General features: G+C 36.5%; 1 long non-coding RNA gene across 4 annotated transcripts in view; it reads left to right on the top strand.

Moving 5' to 3' along the window:
• LOC144223592 (uncharacterized) overlaps nt 1-14,283 on the top strand; it is a 462,828-nt gene that overhangs the window by 275,134 nt on the left and 173,411 nt on the right. The gene's annotated exons all lie outside the window — the stretch shown is intronic.

The following is a 14,283-nucleotide window of genomic DNA, read 5'->3' as shown; positions in this document are numbered from 1 at the left end:
TAATCTTAATGTAATTCCCAAAGGCGCCGCCTCCTAATACCGTCAAGTTGGAGGGTAGGATTTCAAGATGTAAATTTTATGGGGACTCAGACATTCAGTCTGTAACAACAGGTAATTAGGAAGTTGCATATTAAGACAATAACTGAATGGCTAAAATCCAAAGCTGACAAGTTCAAATACTAGTGAGGATGGGGAGCCACAGAAACTCTCACCCATGGCTGGTGGAAATGTGGAACAACCACTTTGGAAGAAAGTTTGGCTGCTTTTTATAAGTCAGACATAGTCTCAGCATATGTATGATCCAGCACCCACCCTCCTCGTTATTTACTCAAATGAGTTGGCACAAAAACCAGCATTTGAATGTTTATAACTTTCTTCATAATTCCCCAAAACTAGAAATAACCAGGATGTTCTTCAAAAAATGAATGAATAAACAACTGGTATATGCATACAATGGGATATTATGCATTAAAATGATAAGAAGAAAAGTTATCAAGCCAAGAAAAGACACTGGAAGAACTTTAAAGATCCATTGAAGTGTCCGTCTCCAGGCCAAAATTCTGTGTGCTATTTTTGAGTCTTGACCATAAGCAGTAACAAAGCCCATACCTTACAGGTCTCCTGAGGGAAAGCTGCCTTCCCCACCCTCCACGTAATACACAATCTAAAGAGAATTACAGTTAAGTGTTCAGTGCCTCCCCACTCTTCACTCCTGCTGGCCATGTTCTTATGCATATGTGCATTTCTAGCCCAAATGCCTGAGTTTGGAGACATGCTTACAGGGAGCCCTTCGCTGAGGCCTTTCTCAGGTGCCTCTGCCATGACCACCTTACTGGAGGGCCTTGCAACATTTTTCTCCACTCCGACTCCATAGTCAGGATTTTTCTACTCCTAGCCTTTTCCTTGTCCCCACCTCCCCATGAGCTCCATAAAAAAGTAGGAGCCTTTTACTCAGAGCTCCTTTGGTAGATTCTCTCACCTGCTGTGATATGTATGACTTTCCTCTGGCACCATTCCCCTGGGGAGATGTTCCATTGGGACAAGGAAACTGGCACTTTTTCCTGGTGAGCCTCTTGCTTATCCATTGTAGTAAGTGATTAAAGGCTTGACTATTAACTTTCATTTTCACTTGTTGCCTTAAATGGCCACCTTAATGCTTGGCACTTCCAGCTTTCTCCAGCTCAGCTCTTGACATATTGCTTAGTAAAAGAAGCCCATCTGAAAAAGCTCTGTGCATAGTGTACAATTTAAATTATATGACATTCTGGAAAAAGGCAAGACTGCAGATAGTAAACTATCAGTGTTTTTCAGGGATTCAAGGTGAATAGGTGGAGCTTAGGATTTTCAGTCCAGTTAAACTGTTCTATATAATACTGCAATGATGGATACCTGGCATTATGCATTTCTTAAAACCATGGAAGCATATAATGCAAAGAGTGAATCTTAATGCAAATGATAGACTTTAGTTAAAAATAATGTACCAATATTGGTTTATCACTTGTAACAAAGGTACCACACAAATGCAAGAAGTTAATTATAAGGTAAAGTATGGGGGGTGAGGAGTGGGGAGAGAATAGTTATGTGGAAACTGTTTTTACACTGTCCTCAATTTTCTATAAACCTAAAATTGTTCTAAAAATTGCCAGTTACCAGAAAAAAAAAAGTGCCTACTTAAAGAACTTTCCATTAAGGCTGTCCTTCAGGGATATGCTAATGGGATTGTAATGCTAGATATGCTGCCAGGTCTAGATTTTTTCTTTTTCTGGGTCATTGGTTATAGGAAACTCTACTTGAGACCATAGATGCAGGTTAAGAGAGAGAGGGTATGGGGCATGATCACAGGCCATTGGCATATCTGTCATTTATTCATGAAACTTACTTATACTTTTAGAACTTTTGAAGCCTGCCTCACGTATGTGAATATGTCTTCTACTTTCATTTGATGATGAAATGCTACCATGCATACTCAACTCAATGGTTCAGTAGGTCAGAAAACGCCCAGTTTGTAATGAGCATTTCAGGTAACATGGAAACATGTTGGCCTACAGTCAAACATTCTGTCTCAAGTAAGTAAGGCAAAAGCTGCTTTTCAAAAGGAGAATAGTTAGTTATTGGTAGAAAATTGCTTTTTCCAAAACCCTGAGGTTTGTACTATGAGTCACCTATAAATGCCATGAAATAATCCATACTTCATTCATATCTGCCACAGACAATTCGAGAACTTATCAGATTTGCAGGATAACATGGCTCAAGTGGCAGAGCAGCTTTCATAGCAGCCTGGACTTATTGCAGATATTTCCCCTGTTATGAACCCTGGTCAAAGCTGGCAGCTTTTTGGATGAGCGATCTTATCAGAGTATAAGTAGCATGCCTAAATGAGATAGATTTGATATCAAAATCCCAAGAAGAAATCACCTTGAAAGAGATATCTCAATATGCCTTAAATCACTGGATTTCTACAAATGCCACCAACATGGAAGCCTTCTAAATTTTAGTTGGATTTTTTTCCCAACTGGCCAGTTTATCTCCTGAGGAGATTATGTCATAGTAAAGTCTCAATATCAGTCTTGTGGCTGACAAGTTGGATATGCAGAGGCAAGTGTAGCTAGATGTGCCTTATAAATAGGAGTCCATGCTGTTGCACTTATGTGGAGCTTCTGTCTCTGCTCGTTTAGCCAATCCTTCAGATTTTACTATCAATCATACCAGTTCTGGGCTGGCTAATGACAAATGTAGGGTACCATCTTCTGGGCAAATCATTTTACCCACTTGATTGTTCAGTGACTCTGTCATAGTGGGTGTTAAGTGGTGGTGTGACAATTGTATGCTCTTTGCTTGCCCTCTTGATTTCATCCACATGCCTCTATCCCCGATTTCCTTGTCTCTTATCACCTAGTCCTTTGCCTTCTAGCTCTCCGACAGATGACCAGGCCATCAGCCGCTGCCCATGAACCTTCTCACATTCTCATTTCAAGCTATTTTTCCTTCTGCGCAAAGTAAATAACTGGGTGTACTGTTGAAGTCCCCCCACTTGGGAGCTGCCCCCCATTTTTGGCTTGTCCCCATCTACTGAGCTAAATAGTGTAGAAACCTAATTGGAGTGCTTTCCTCCTCTTTCAGCTGTTCCCACCATATAGTTACTCATTTTGCATATGTCCTACTGCTGTTCGTGATTGGGTCATACTTTCTATTCTAGGTTCTTGTGGGATATTCTGACTCCTAAATTGTTAAAGATGGCGTTCAGGGATTTGATTTTTTTTTTTTTTTTTTTTTNATACGTCTTGGGTTTCAGGAGTTTAGTATCTGTATATACTAAAGTGAGAGTATAATCACATTGCTATTTTATTTTTATTTTGCCAGAATTCTTAAAAAAATGCAGAAGGTATGAATGATTGGTGCTCAGTCAGTTTACAGGTATATTAAAGGTGATTGTAGTATAAGTGATGGCCTTATAAGAGTTAAATCATTTTGTAAATGTTTGTATCTTCTGTGAATTATTATAGAGCTTTACTGTCTCTGTTTCTCTACTGAGAGTGTAAAACATGTAGACAGGATCTAGTATTTCTTCCTAACCACTGAAGTGATCAAATATAAATGGCTATGGAAAGAAAATTCTTCATTTAGTACTCTAGACAAGAGGGCAATTTGTTGCTGAAATTTTCAGTATACCAATTTTATAGCATAGGTGCTTTGAGAAAGTTTACATATTTCTGATATAACTTTACAACTCAATTGTGCATTAAATGAAATTTAGAAAGCAAATAGAAATAATACTTTTTAAAGGTCAATATCTCACTTAGCTCTGTCGTGAACTTATTTAAAATCAAAAGAAGGTAAGCAATTCAATTTGAAATTTTATAAGAATTCTCTCTTGTGTTCTTATAAGATTAATGTTACCGGTATTTTACCAAGAGTCGTTTATTTTTGAATCACATAGAGCAAATTTCATGGAAATCCTGTTCATTCATATATTCATTCATGCATTCATTCAATAAAATGTGTACAAGTGAAAAGGTACTGGGAGGGTACAAGCAAGGAGAATACGGTTTCTTCATTCAAGGAGTTCAGTCCAGAAGTGAAGTTATATAAACAATAAACAGTTGAAAGCAATTTGTTAACTACTCTGCTGTAAGTATTCCATTGAGATATATCCTATGTTAACGTGCCTAATTCATCTCCTACCCCTTTTGTACTCACTCATTAGTGAGGACATATTACCTCCATGTTGGTCCTTGAACAAATAAATCAAGCCTGTTCTCATCTCAGGAAGTTTGCACAACCATCTGGACATAAATACTTGGAATTTAGGAGAGAAATATGGGTTGGTGGTGGAGATTTGACAGAGGAAGAAGATATTTGAAAAACAATAAGATGTTATGTAAAGAAATAGTATGTACTGTATAGAATTAAAATGGGGCTACAGAAAAACCCTAGGTAAAATTACACATAAGGTCTCAAGAATAAACTAAAAAAGAGCAGTTAAGGAAACTCAAAAAAAGATATTTGACAACCTGAAAGCTAACCAAGAGAAAGAGGTTAAGGAAAGAGCATTGATGGTCACGTATAAATATAAATGCTTAGGCAACTGATACTAAAAGTATCAATATGATTTTGCAAGAGAGAAATTATAAATGACTTTCAGGCAAAATTACAGTAGAGCAGCACAGGTGGACTCCATTTTGCAGTGAGTAGCAGAATGAATAGGAGACGAGGGAAAGGAAGTCCCAGATATTCCTTGTAGTTATCCAGCTCTGAGCACAGGGAGAAAACAAGGCAGTAGCAAATGCTGAGTTTCCATGAAGGTAATGAGCATAGGCTTCAGGGACAGTCATCTGCATGGGTCCTCTGAGTGCAGTACATTGCTGAGAGGCATGGAATGTTCTATGCCCAACTGCAGTGGAAGCATTTCTATGTAAACACCTCTAATAAATTTCTAAAGAGATCTCAGAAGGAAGGGCCTGATTATTCCTGTCCTTGCTCATTTGCAGAAACTTCTGTTTTTCATAATGAACATTTATTTTTACCTAATCTTGTATTTATACATTTCTGGGTTTTTTTTTTTTCTTTCTTCAAAGAGGTCCCACAACAATAATAAGTTTTAAACCTCACAAAATTTAGATCCATCTAGCAGTGATAGATAATAGGNTTTTGGGGATGTGTCAAGTAAGAAGTTGCTGCGGTGGAGGTCAAGGAGGCTGTTTAATAGGAAAGACTTTTTCTGGAGGAATTTTTTTAAATGTTTTATTTATTTCTAGGAGAGAGAAAGAGAGAGACAGCATGAGCAAGGGAGGGTCAGAGAGAGAGGGAGTCACAGACTGAAATAGGCTCCAGGCTCTGAGCTGGCAGTCAGCACAGAGCCCGACGCAGGGCTCGAACCCATGAACCGCGAGATCATGACCTAAGCGAAAGTTGGTCCCTTAACCGACTAAGCCACCCAGGCGCCCCTCTGGATGAATTTTTTAAAGACTGGTGGGAATGTGGCCATGTTTGTTTGCTGAATTAAGAAGAACTAGAAAGTTGAAAATTGTTGATGACTCAAAAGAAAAAGACGCAATGGGAATTGGATATTTAAGAGACAAGAGGAAATTAAATATAGAACCAAAATAAGTATTGGTATTTGACCACAGGAAAGGTATCATTTCTTCCTGGAAAAGTTCCTTTGCTTGACTGGACTTCAGTCTTATGAACCTTCTCCAAACCCCATCTGTGCACTTATAAAATCCAGTTTTAGCAAGACTCCTGCTAATTTGATTTAACCAGAACTCCCAAACATCAATATCTGATCACCCTCAATAAAATGCAGTAGTATTTTTTTTTTTGTAAAGTTGAAATATATAATGGGAAGTTTTGGTGCACTCCTCCATCCATTAATGTGGTCAGTGAATATTTATAAACCATACTTCTAGGTGGTAGAGCAAATGCTGCAGATTGGAGTATAGAAATAATCGGATACATCCCACGACTGATAAGCTATTTGTGTGCTTTGCTTTACATAAAGAAGATATGTATATGACAGAAGATATGTACATGCCAGAAGATACTACATATGACAGGAGGAGAAGTTTTTAGAAGAAATACTCAATTTCCAGGTTCTGGACAGGATGTTAGATATTGACTGGGATGGAGAAGTGTAGATTGAATCCTGTCTTGCTTTCTAGGTATATAATATTGAGACCTAAACAAGGGCAATTCAGTTTGTGGTAATACGACATGTTAGGCATGAAACTAGTGATATTGAATGCGATCTATAAGGAATACTAAATAGATGGTACATACATGTGACAAAAAACTCAGACAAATAGTGGAAAATAATTTAAGAAAGTTGTGTCACAGGGAATCTTGATATTCTACTAAATAAATCTTTAAATTATAGATATTAAGAGAACCATTTCTGATTTTTTTAAAATCCAAAGTAGGGTCCATTGTCTAAAGAGGAGGCTTTAAGGATAATTGGCATAATTATAACAGCTCAATGTTCTGTCTTATTTTTATAAAATTATTTTATGTTTAGATGCACAGAAGACTGACTCTAAATAAAAAAAAAGTAGTGAAGGAATGAGGGAACTGGAAGAATAGCACATTGAATGTTGAAATATCTGTTCTTGCTTTGACAAGTTCTGATGATCAACCTTCAGGGCAGGGGGATCAACCACTACCAATATTCAATATTTCTAATATTAGACATCTGGTTCACTGTCTTTATGGAAGCATTTGTTTTTGAGACTTCCAATTTACCTTGGCTAGGTTTCGTATTAATAGCTGCACAATGAAGATTCTTATCAAAACTCCATCTCAAATGAGTAAATATCCACCATCAAAAGACAAACATGTCCTTCTGTGTTTGAATAACTTCTTGGCAAGTTCTGAAGGAATGTCCATATTGGTGCTTATAAAATAAAGGAAATGAGCCATAAAAACAAATAAATCAAAATGCCATATAAAAGCCTGGCATGGAGTGGTGAAAAATGCTGATATAAACATTCAACTATAGGAAACCATTGTTGCTTTGGACAAAACTATTGACAAAGGAGTAAAAGCACTAAACATAAAACTTCTAAAACTGCTAAAGATTCAGCACATTAAGAATTATGCCCTGAACTATAATGCAAATTAAATTGAGATGCAACCACATAAAAAGTCCACTAGACACCATCTAACTTCTGTGCCTGGATCCTTCCATTAAAGAATATTTAAGATATTGCTCAAGGACAATAACACTGTCTCTTGGGATTTGCAATGGATATTGCCCAAACCAAGGACCCCACATAACCAACATTTGGCAATATTTAAAAAAAAAAAAGTCAAGCTTGCCTATTAACATAGTCCAGATAAAATCAGGAAGGCTACTGTCTACCACACTCTTCCCTCCCTTTTCTATCCTAAGATACTATCCCTGCTACTACTCAGCCATCCAATAATTTGTGCTTCTGTGCTCCAGGGAGATTTGTATTAGATACTTTTAGGATCCCTATTCTCGTCCTCTGGAAAGCAGTTCTCTCCTACCAGCCTCCCACGAGTATGTCTCTACTTTCTTCCCTAGGGCTGCACCTGAAAGTTCATTTGGGGAGTGCAGGAGGTACTCAGAATCTAGGGAGACTGAAGACTCCCAGGGGCAGCCCCTGACCCATAGTGAACAAGAGCCAATGAATAGATGTTCCTCCCACTCAGGGAGATAATTCTGGGAAACATGTATACATTTCTCAAAAGGCCGAAACAGAAACAAGCTCCCATTGCCCATAATGTTGACGGAACACTAAATTTTTATGTTCTTTTTTCCTGATTTCCTGCCTCATTCTCCCGGGAATCCCACTCTGGCTCTTGAGAACATCTTGAAAATCAACAACGTCACAAGTCCTTCTATTAGGCTCTGCTTTGGTGGAAAACCAAGGTGACAGAGGATTTTTGAAAATTATTATTATGGCTCCAGCCTTCCTTAAATCCGTCAGAGGCTCATTTCCTTTGGGATAGAGTCCAGGCTACCTAGTCTGAAGCATGTAAAGTCTTTGATGGCATAGAACCTACCTAAGTGTTCTTGCCTCTTCCTCTGTCACACTTGACCCTTATAGGCTACCATCTTGGAATACTGGATGGCTAGCAGATGCCTTATTATGTCATGATATTTCAAGCATCCATCCCTCATAATGGTTGTTTACTACTCCTAAAATGTTTCCTCCACCCTTTATTAAACTCTTATACACCCTCTTTTATTTAGTTTTCTCTGCTCTTCAGACAATATCTCATTTATTCCTTTGTGTCTCCAGAGAATTCTGTTGCACTTTCCCTAATGCTCTTTAACATACTTTTGTGTGTCTTCTCTACTTTGCTAAGTTCTACCAAAGATTGACACTTTATTCCATTGCTCATCCCAAGGCACTCATTAGTGTCTGATTCATAAAAGGTAGTCATAAATATTTATTGTAGGATCAGATAATGTTTAATCAGTGAGTCTTACTTTCTCTGCTGTTTAGTGAATGGTATACTTCTTGTCGACATGACTAGACCCGTTTCAAACTTTCCCAGTGGACCCCTGGTCAGGGGTCTCTTTTAGCAATTCCTGAGATTGCTGTCACCCTGGATAGCAGATTGTGATCACACAATTCTTGGATAAGTGGAGTTTCGTTATTTATGTAATTAAATGCTAATTGTATGTGCCAGTTTGTAAGTGCTATGTGAGTCTGCTATACTGTTTATTGAATACAAGCAAGTGAAGTGCTCTCTTAAGGGAATTAACTTTACCATTAGAGTAAATATAAGTAAAATTTAACTGAGTAATGACACTGATGCAATCTTCATTTATTATTTGATTTTTTATTGTCACAGAAATGTAGTCCCTATGCAGAATAATGTGAGCACATGAATTTCAAATTTACAAGATTATAGTACATCTTTTAAAAAGAGATGAAATGATAGAGAATATGAGAGAGTATTCCCTTGGGGCTCAGAGAGTTATTCTAATCTGAAGGTATTTTTGTTTTCCTTTTTTATTACCATAAGAATAACTTAGCTACATATATGTGCATGTGTATGTATATAAGTCTCTATGTATCCATACATATTTAGCTTATTATTTTCTTCACAGAGAACCAATGTATGTTAATTTGAAAATATTGTTTTTAAAAATTTAATAGAAAGTGTCACTTGTTTGTCATATAATCTAAAATGTCCTATATTGGGGGCGCCTGAGTGGCTCAGTCGGTTGAGCATCCGACTTTGGCTCAAGTCATGATCTAGCGGTCTGTGGGTTCAAGCCCTGCATCGGGCTGTGTGCTGGCAGCTCAGAGCCTGGAGCCTGCTTCAGATTCTGTGTCTCCCTCTCTCTCTGCCCTCCCCCGCTCATGTTTTGTCTCTCGAATATAAATGAATGTTAAAAAAAGAAATAAATAAAATGTCCTATTTTTTAACTTATCTATTCAATACACAGAGTACTTACTTTTCTTTTTAATTTTTTTTAAATGTTATATTTATTTCTGAGAGAGAAAGAGAGAGAGAGGCAGTGTGAGCAAGGGAGGGTCAGAGAGAGGGAGATACAGAATCTGAAGCAGGCTCCAGGCTCTGAGCTTGCTGTCAGCACAGCACCCGTCATGGGGCTCGAACCCACGAACCATGAGATCATGACCTGAGCTGAAGTCGGATGCTTAACCGACTGAGCCACCCAGGTGCCCCATAGAGTACTTAACTTTTTATGACGTGCTCTGAGAGATGAAAAGATTAATTTTATAGAAATCATTTGTGGGGGAAATCATTTATTGAAGCATAACACACATGCCAAAAAAATGCAGTTTATGAGTGTTCATGAGATTAGCCTGCCTGTGTGAGCACCGATCAGATCAGGAAACAGAAAGTGGCTGTGTCTCAGTAGCATCTCTCAGCTGCCCAGCTACAGTCCCTTCAAAGAGGAATGGACTTCTGATTTCTGACTCCATGATTCTTTCTACCTGCTATTAAGAAAACATTTGATGGAAACATACAATTTGTACTCATGTATCTGCCTTCCTTTTCTCAGTATAATACCTGGGAAATTAATCTGTGGTTTTGCTTGTAACAATTTATTTTCATTCTCATATGATATTCTAATGTTAAAGAACATTTGGTTTGTTTCCATTTCAGACTGTAACAAAGAGCATCTTTATAAACAATGTTTTACTTGTCTCTTTGTGCACACACATATATACACATTTTGGAAGTTTTTGTGTAAGAGTGAAATTACTTGATTGGAGGGTATATTATTCTAAACTAATTGGCTTAAAACTCAGATGAACACTTATAATCTCACCCAATTTCATCTAGTTAGGAATCCAGGAGCAGTTTAGTCCTGTGCATTCCCAGCTCAAGGCTCTTCCATAAGACAGTAGTCAAGATGTTGGCCTTGGCTATAGTCATCTGCAGGCCTGACTGGGATTGGAGGATCCCCTTCCAAGATGGCTCCCTCACATGGCTATTGGCAGGATGTTCAATTCCTCACAAAGTGGGACTCTCCGTGGGGCTGCTTGAATGTCCTCATGATATTGTGGCTGGCCTCCCCAAGACTGAGTGATCTGAAAAAGAGTAAGGCAGAAACCACAGTGTCTTTTATGACCTGGCCTTGGAAGTCATACACTATTATTTCTGTAATACCCTACTGGTTACAGACGTCAGGCTTATTTCCTGTGGGAGGAAACAACTATGTAGAGCGAATGCCATGAGGTGGAGATCACTGATCCATTATGGAGCCTGGTTATAAAAAAAGAGAACATGTCTATATCAGCTTTTGTAAATATTACCCTAGAGTCTCCAAAGTGGCTATACCAATTTACATTTCTATTAAAAGCGTATAGAAGTGGCTCAGTTGGTTGAGCATTGGTCTCCAGCTCAGGTCATGATCTTGCGGGTTTTGAGTTCGAGCCCCACATTGGTCTCTGTGCAGACACCCCAGAGCCTGGATCCTGCTTTGGATTCTGTCTCTCCATCTCTCTCAAAGACAAATAAAAACTGAAAAAAAATTTAAATGTATATAAGCTGCAGTTTCTTCACATTCATCTAATACTTGGTTTTGTCCTTTTTTTTTCATTTTGGCCCTCTGCTATGTTAGTGTGTACTATGTAATATTGTCTCATTGGGTTTTTAATTTGCATTTCTCTGATGAGATTGAATGCTTTTCCATGTATCTGTTAGATATTTGGATATAATCTTTGTGAAATGCCTGTTTGAGACTTTTCCCATTTTTATTTTGAATAGTCTGAGCTTTTAAAGTTATTATTTATCAAATTCTTTCTTTTAAAACTAATTACTTCTAAGATACATGTGTTACACTCTGGAGTTTACCTTTGTGTTACTTGCAAATGTTGTCATTTGATGAGCAGAAACTTTTGAATTTACTATATTCCAATTTATCATTGATTATCTATACACTTAGTCCTTTTTAGATTTCTAATTAAAATTTATTTCTCTACCCCAAGGTCAGGAAAGCATTAATCCAATGTTATCTCCTAGAAACATTACATGTCCCACATAAAAAATTATAAACTATCTGGTATTGATTTTTAAATATGGTGTAAACTCAGAGTCATAATTGATATTTTTCATACAGCTACCCAACTAAGCAAGAAACATTTACTTAAAAGCTCATCCTTCGCCCACTATTCTGCGAGGCTAATTTTGTCATAAATCAGAGGTCTACATGTCTATAGGTTGGCTGTGAGAAAACGTTTTATTCTGTTTATTCATTTGAGCTTTACACTGAAACCACGTTGTATTAATTATTGTTGCTTTATAACTCTTGATGCCTAGCAGTGCCTTTTTTTTCTACAGAATTATTTCATTTATTTTAAGTTCTTTCCATTTCCATTTCCATTTTACAGTTAGTTTTAATGCTTCCATCTCCCCCTAAAAAGAAGATGCTGAGGTTTTGATTGGGATTTTATTGAATCTATAGGAAAATTGAACAGATCAGACTATTAAATGTTTGATTCCACTGATGTTGCTTGTATTGACATTTATTTAAGACTAATTTTCTCAATAATATTTTCTAATTGTGCATAGCTTTCAGTAGATTGTAAATTGTATGCATGCACAATAGAATATCATTTGAGAAATAATTTTGCAGTCACTTCTGCATGATATATAAAAATGAAATTGATTGGCTCGTGTTAATCTTGTATCTAGCAAACTTTATTAATTCTAGTAGTTTATATATAGGTTCTTTTGGATGTTCTCTGTATCAAATTATATTACTTGTGAAAAAAGGCAATTATGCTTCTTCCTTCTATACTTATAATTTTATATATATTTACATAAATATTTATATCCTGTATCCATTATTGTTGCACTAGCTAGGATCTTCATATAATTGCATAGAAGCAGTGGCAGTACACATCCCTATTTTGTCCCAATAATGTATAAGCCTTTTTATATACTATCATTAAGTAAAATATTTGCTATGGCTTTANTTTTCTTTCATCTAATAAGGTAGTCATATGATTTTCTTCACTTGGAAGAAAATGTGATGATTTATATTGATAATCGAGCAAATATAATTTGAGAGTAACACATTTTCATATACGTTGCTGAATACTACATGTTATTTTGCAAATGATTTTTTTTTGCCTTTATGTTTAAGAGAAATTAACCTAAAGTTGTTTTTTTTTTTTTTTCCTGCAAAACCCCTGTCAGATTTTAGTATCAAGGTTATGCCAGCCTTAAAAAATGGAATGGTATAAGTGTTCAGGTTTATTTTATTCTCTGGAATTGAGTTTTTATTTTTTGTATTACTACTTTCTTAAGTATATAGAAGAATTCATCAGTGAATCCATGTGAGGTTGAGGGTTTCTTTTTGACAAAGATTTTGAGTACATAGTAAATTAGATGACTAGCTAGATTTCTTTTACTTAACTTTGGTTATGATAATTGCTTTATTAAGACTTAGTCACGTATGTTTACTTTGATTTGTAATCAAGTATTTGCTTATTATTTTAAAATATTCCTTTTGCAATTTCATTTTTCTGATATATGTTTTTTTTTTTTTTTTTTAGTTTATTTTGTGAGAAAGAGAGAGAGAGGATGTGCAAGCGGGGAAGGGTCAGAGAGAGAAGGGAGAGAGAATCCCAAGTAGACTCCACACTGACAGTGTGGGAGATCATGGCCTGAGCCAAAATCAAAGTCATTGGTCACTTAACTGACTGACTCACCCAGGCGCCCCATATACTTTTTGATTCTTAGCAAGCCTTCATGCTCTTGCCTTCTTATTTTCTTACCATGTGTTTTTATTAATGCTGTGCCAGATGTTTTTCCTCCCTCAAGAAGGGGTTTGATATTTTTGGATCAGCTATTTACATGAGGTTCCTATAAACAGCAGCAGAGTTGGGGCAGTCTTTGACAAACAGAGTACCCATGTATTATTATTTTGTCTCCACCTGCTTTGTCTGCTTCTGTGAAGCAAGCTGGTCCCAGGAACTTTTAACAGTCAATTCCATTCACCCCAGTTCCAACAGCAGTTAATAAAGCTTTAGCTTTTTAGCTTTATATATGAAACACCCTTTCTATGGAGGTTTTACATTTAATTTAGTTTTGTTTTATACTTTTTGAGATTTTCTGACTATGTAGCCTCTCAAGCCTCTTCATTCTTCCCACTTTACCTCTTTGAGTAGCTTCTTTTAGTTTTCTTTCATGCATTTTAATCAAATCTAAAATGAATTTAACTATCTTTCCCCCCAAAAATAACTCCCAATTCAGACTCTATTCTCTCATCACGTAGGCTATGAAATTTTGATTCATATCTATCTCCTGTATCTCTCCCTACCTTTAGTTAACAAGGCATGTTCATTCTTTTCTTATTGCCTATCTACTTTTTTTTTTTTCATTTTTACTGCTACCATCCTATACTGGTGCTCTAGCTTTATTCTCTGAATATAGTCATTTTCTCAACCATCCAATTCATCCTAAAAATATCGTCAAACAAAATTTCCCTAAACATAATTGGGCAGAAAATCGCTCAATTGTGCACTGCAAAAAATTTCCCCATCATAAATATTAATGACGCTCTATATTCTGATTCCAAATAATCTCTTCAATCTTATTTTACACTGTTCCTTTCATAACCCATACATTCTCAATTTCAATAATGCTTTCTTAAAATAGCCACTGCCTTCAACTACTATCCAATAATAACCCCTTCTGAGGCTATTCTAAAGAGGAAATTATATTTGTACGTTTTGACTTAGCAACTGAGAATCTTGAATTTGTTTGCTGCTGCAAAGAAATTATGACCATCCAAATGGAACAAATGAAAAATAATTTCTAGCTTATTTA

This window comes from Crocuta crocuta, unplaced genomic scaffold (genome assembly GCF_008692635.1).
Source record: "Crocuta crocuta isolate KB4526 unplaced genomic scaffold, BGI_CrCroc_1.0 scaffold70, whole genome shotgun sequence".
In the NCBI taxonomy this organism is placed as follows: domain Eukaryota; kingdom Metazoa; phylum Chordata; class Mammalia; order Carnivora; family Hyaenidae; genus Crocuta; species Crocuta crocuta.
The sequence above is the reverse complement of the archived record's forward strand: the minus strand, read 5'-3'. Positions and strand labels throughout refer to the sequence as shown.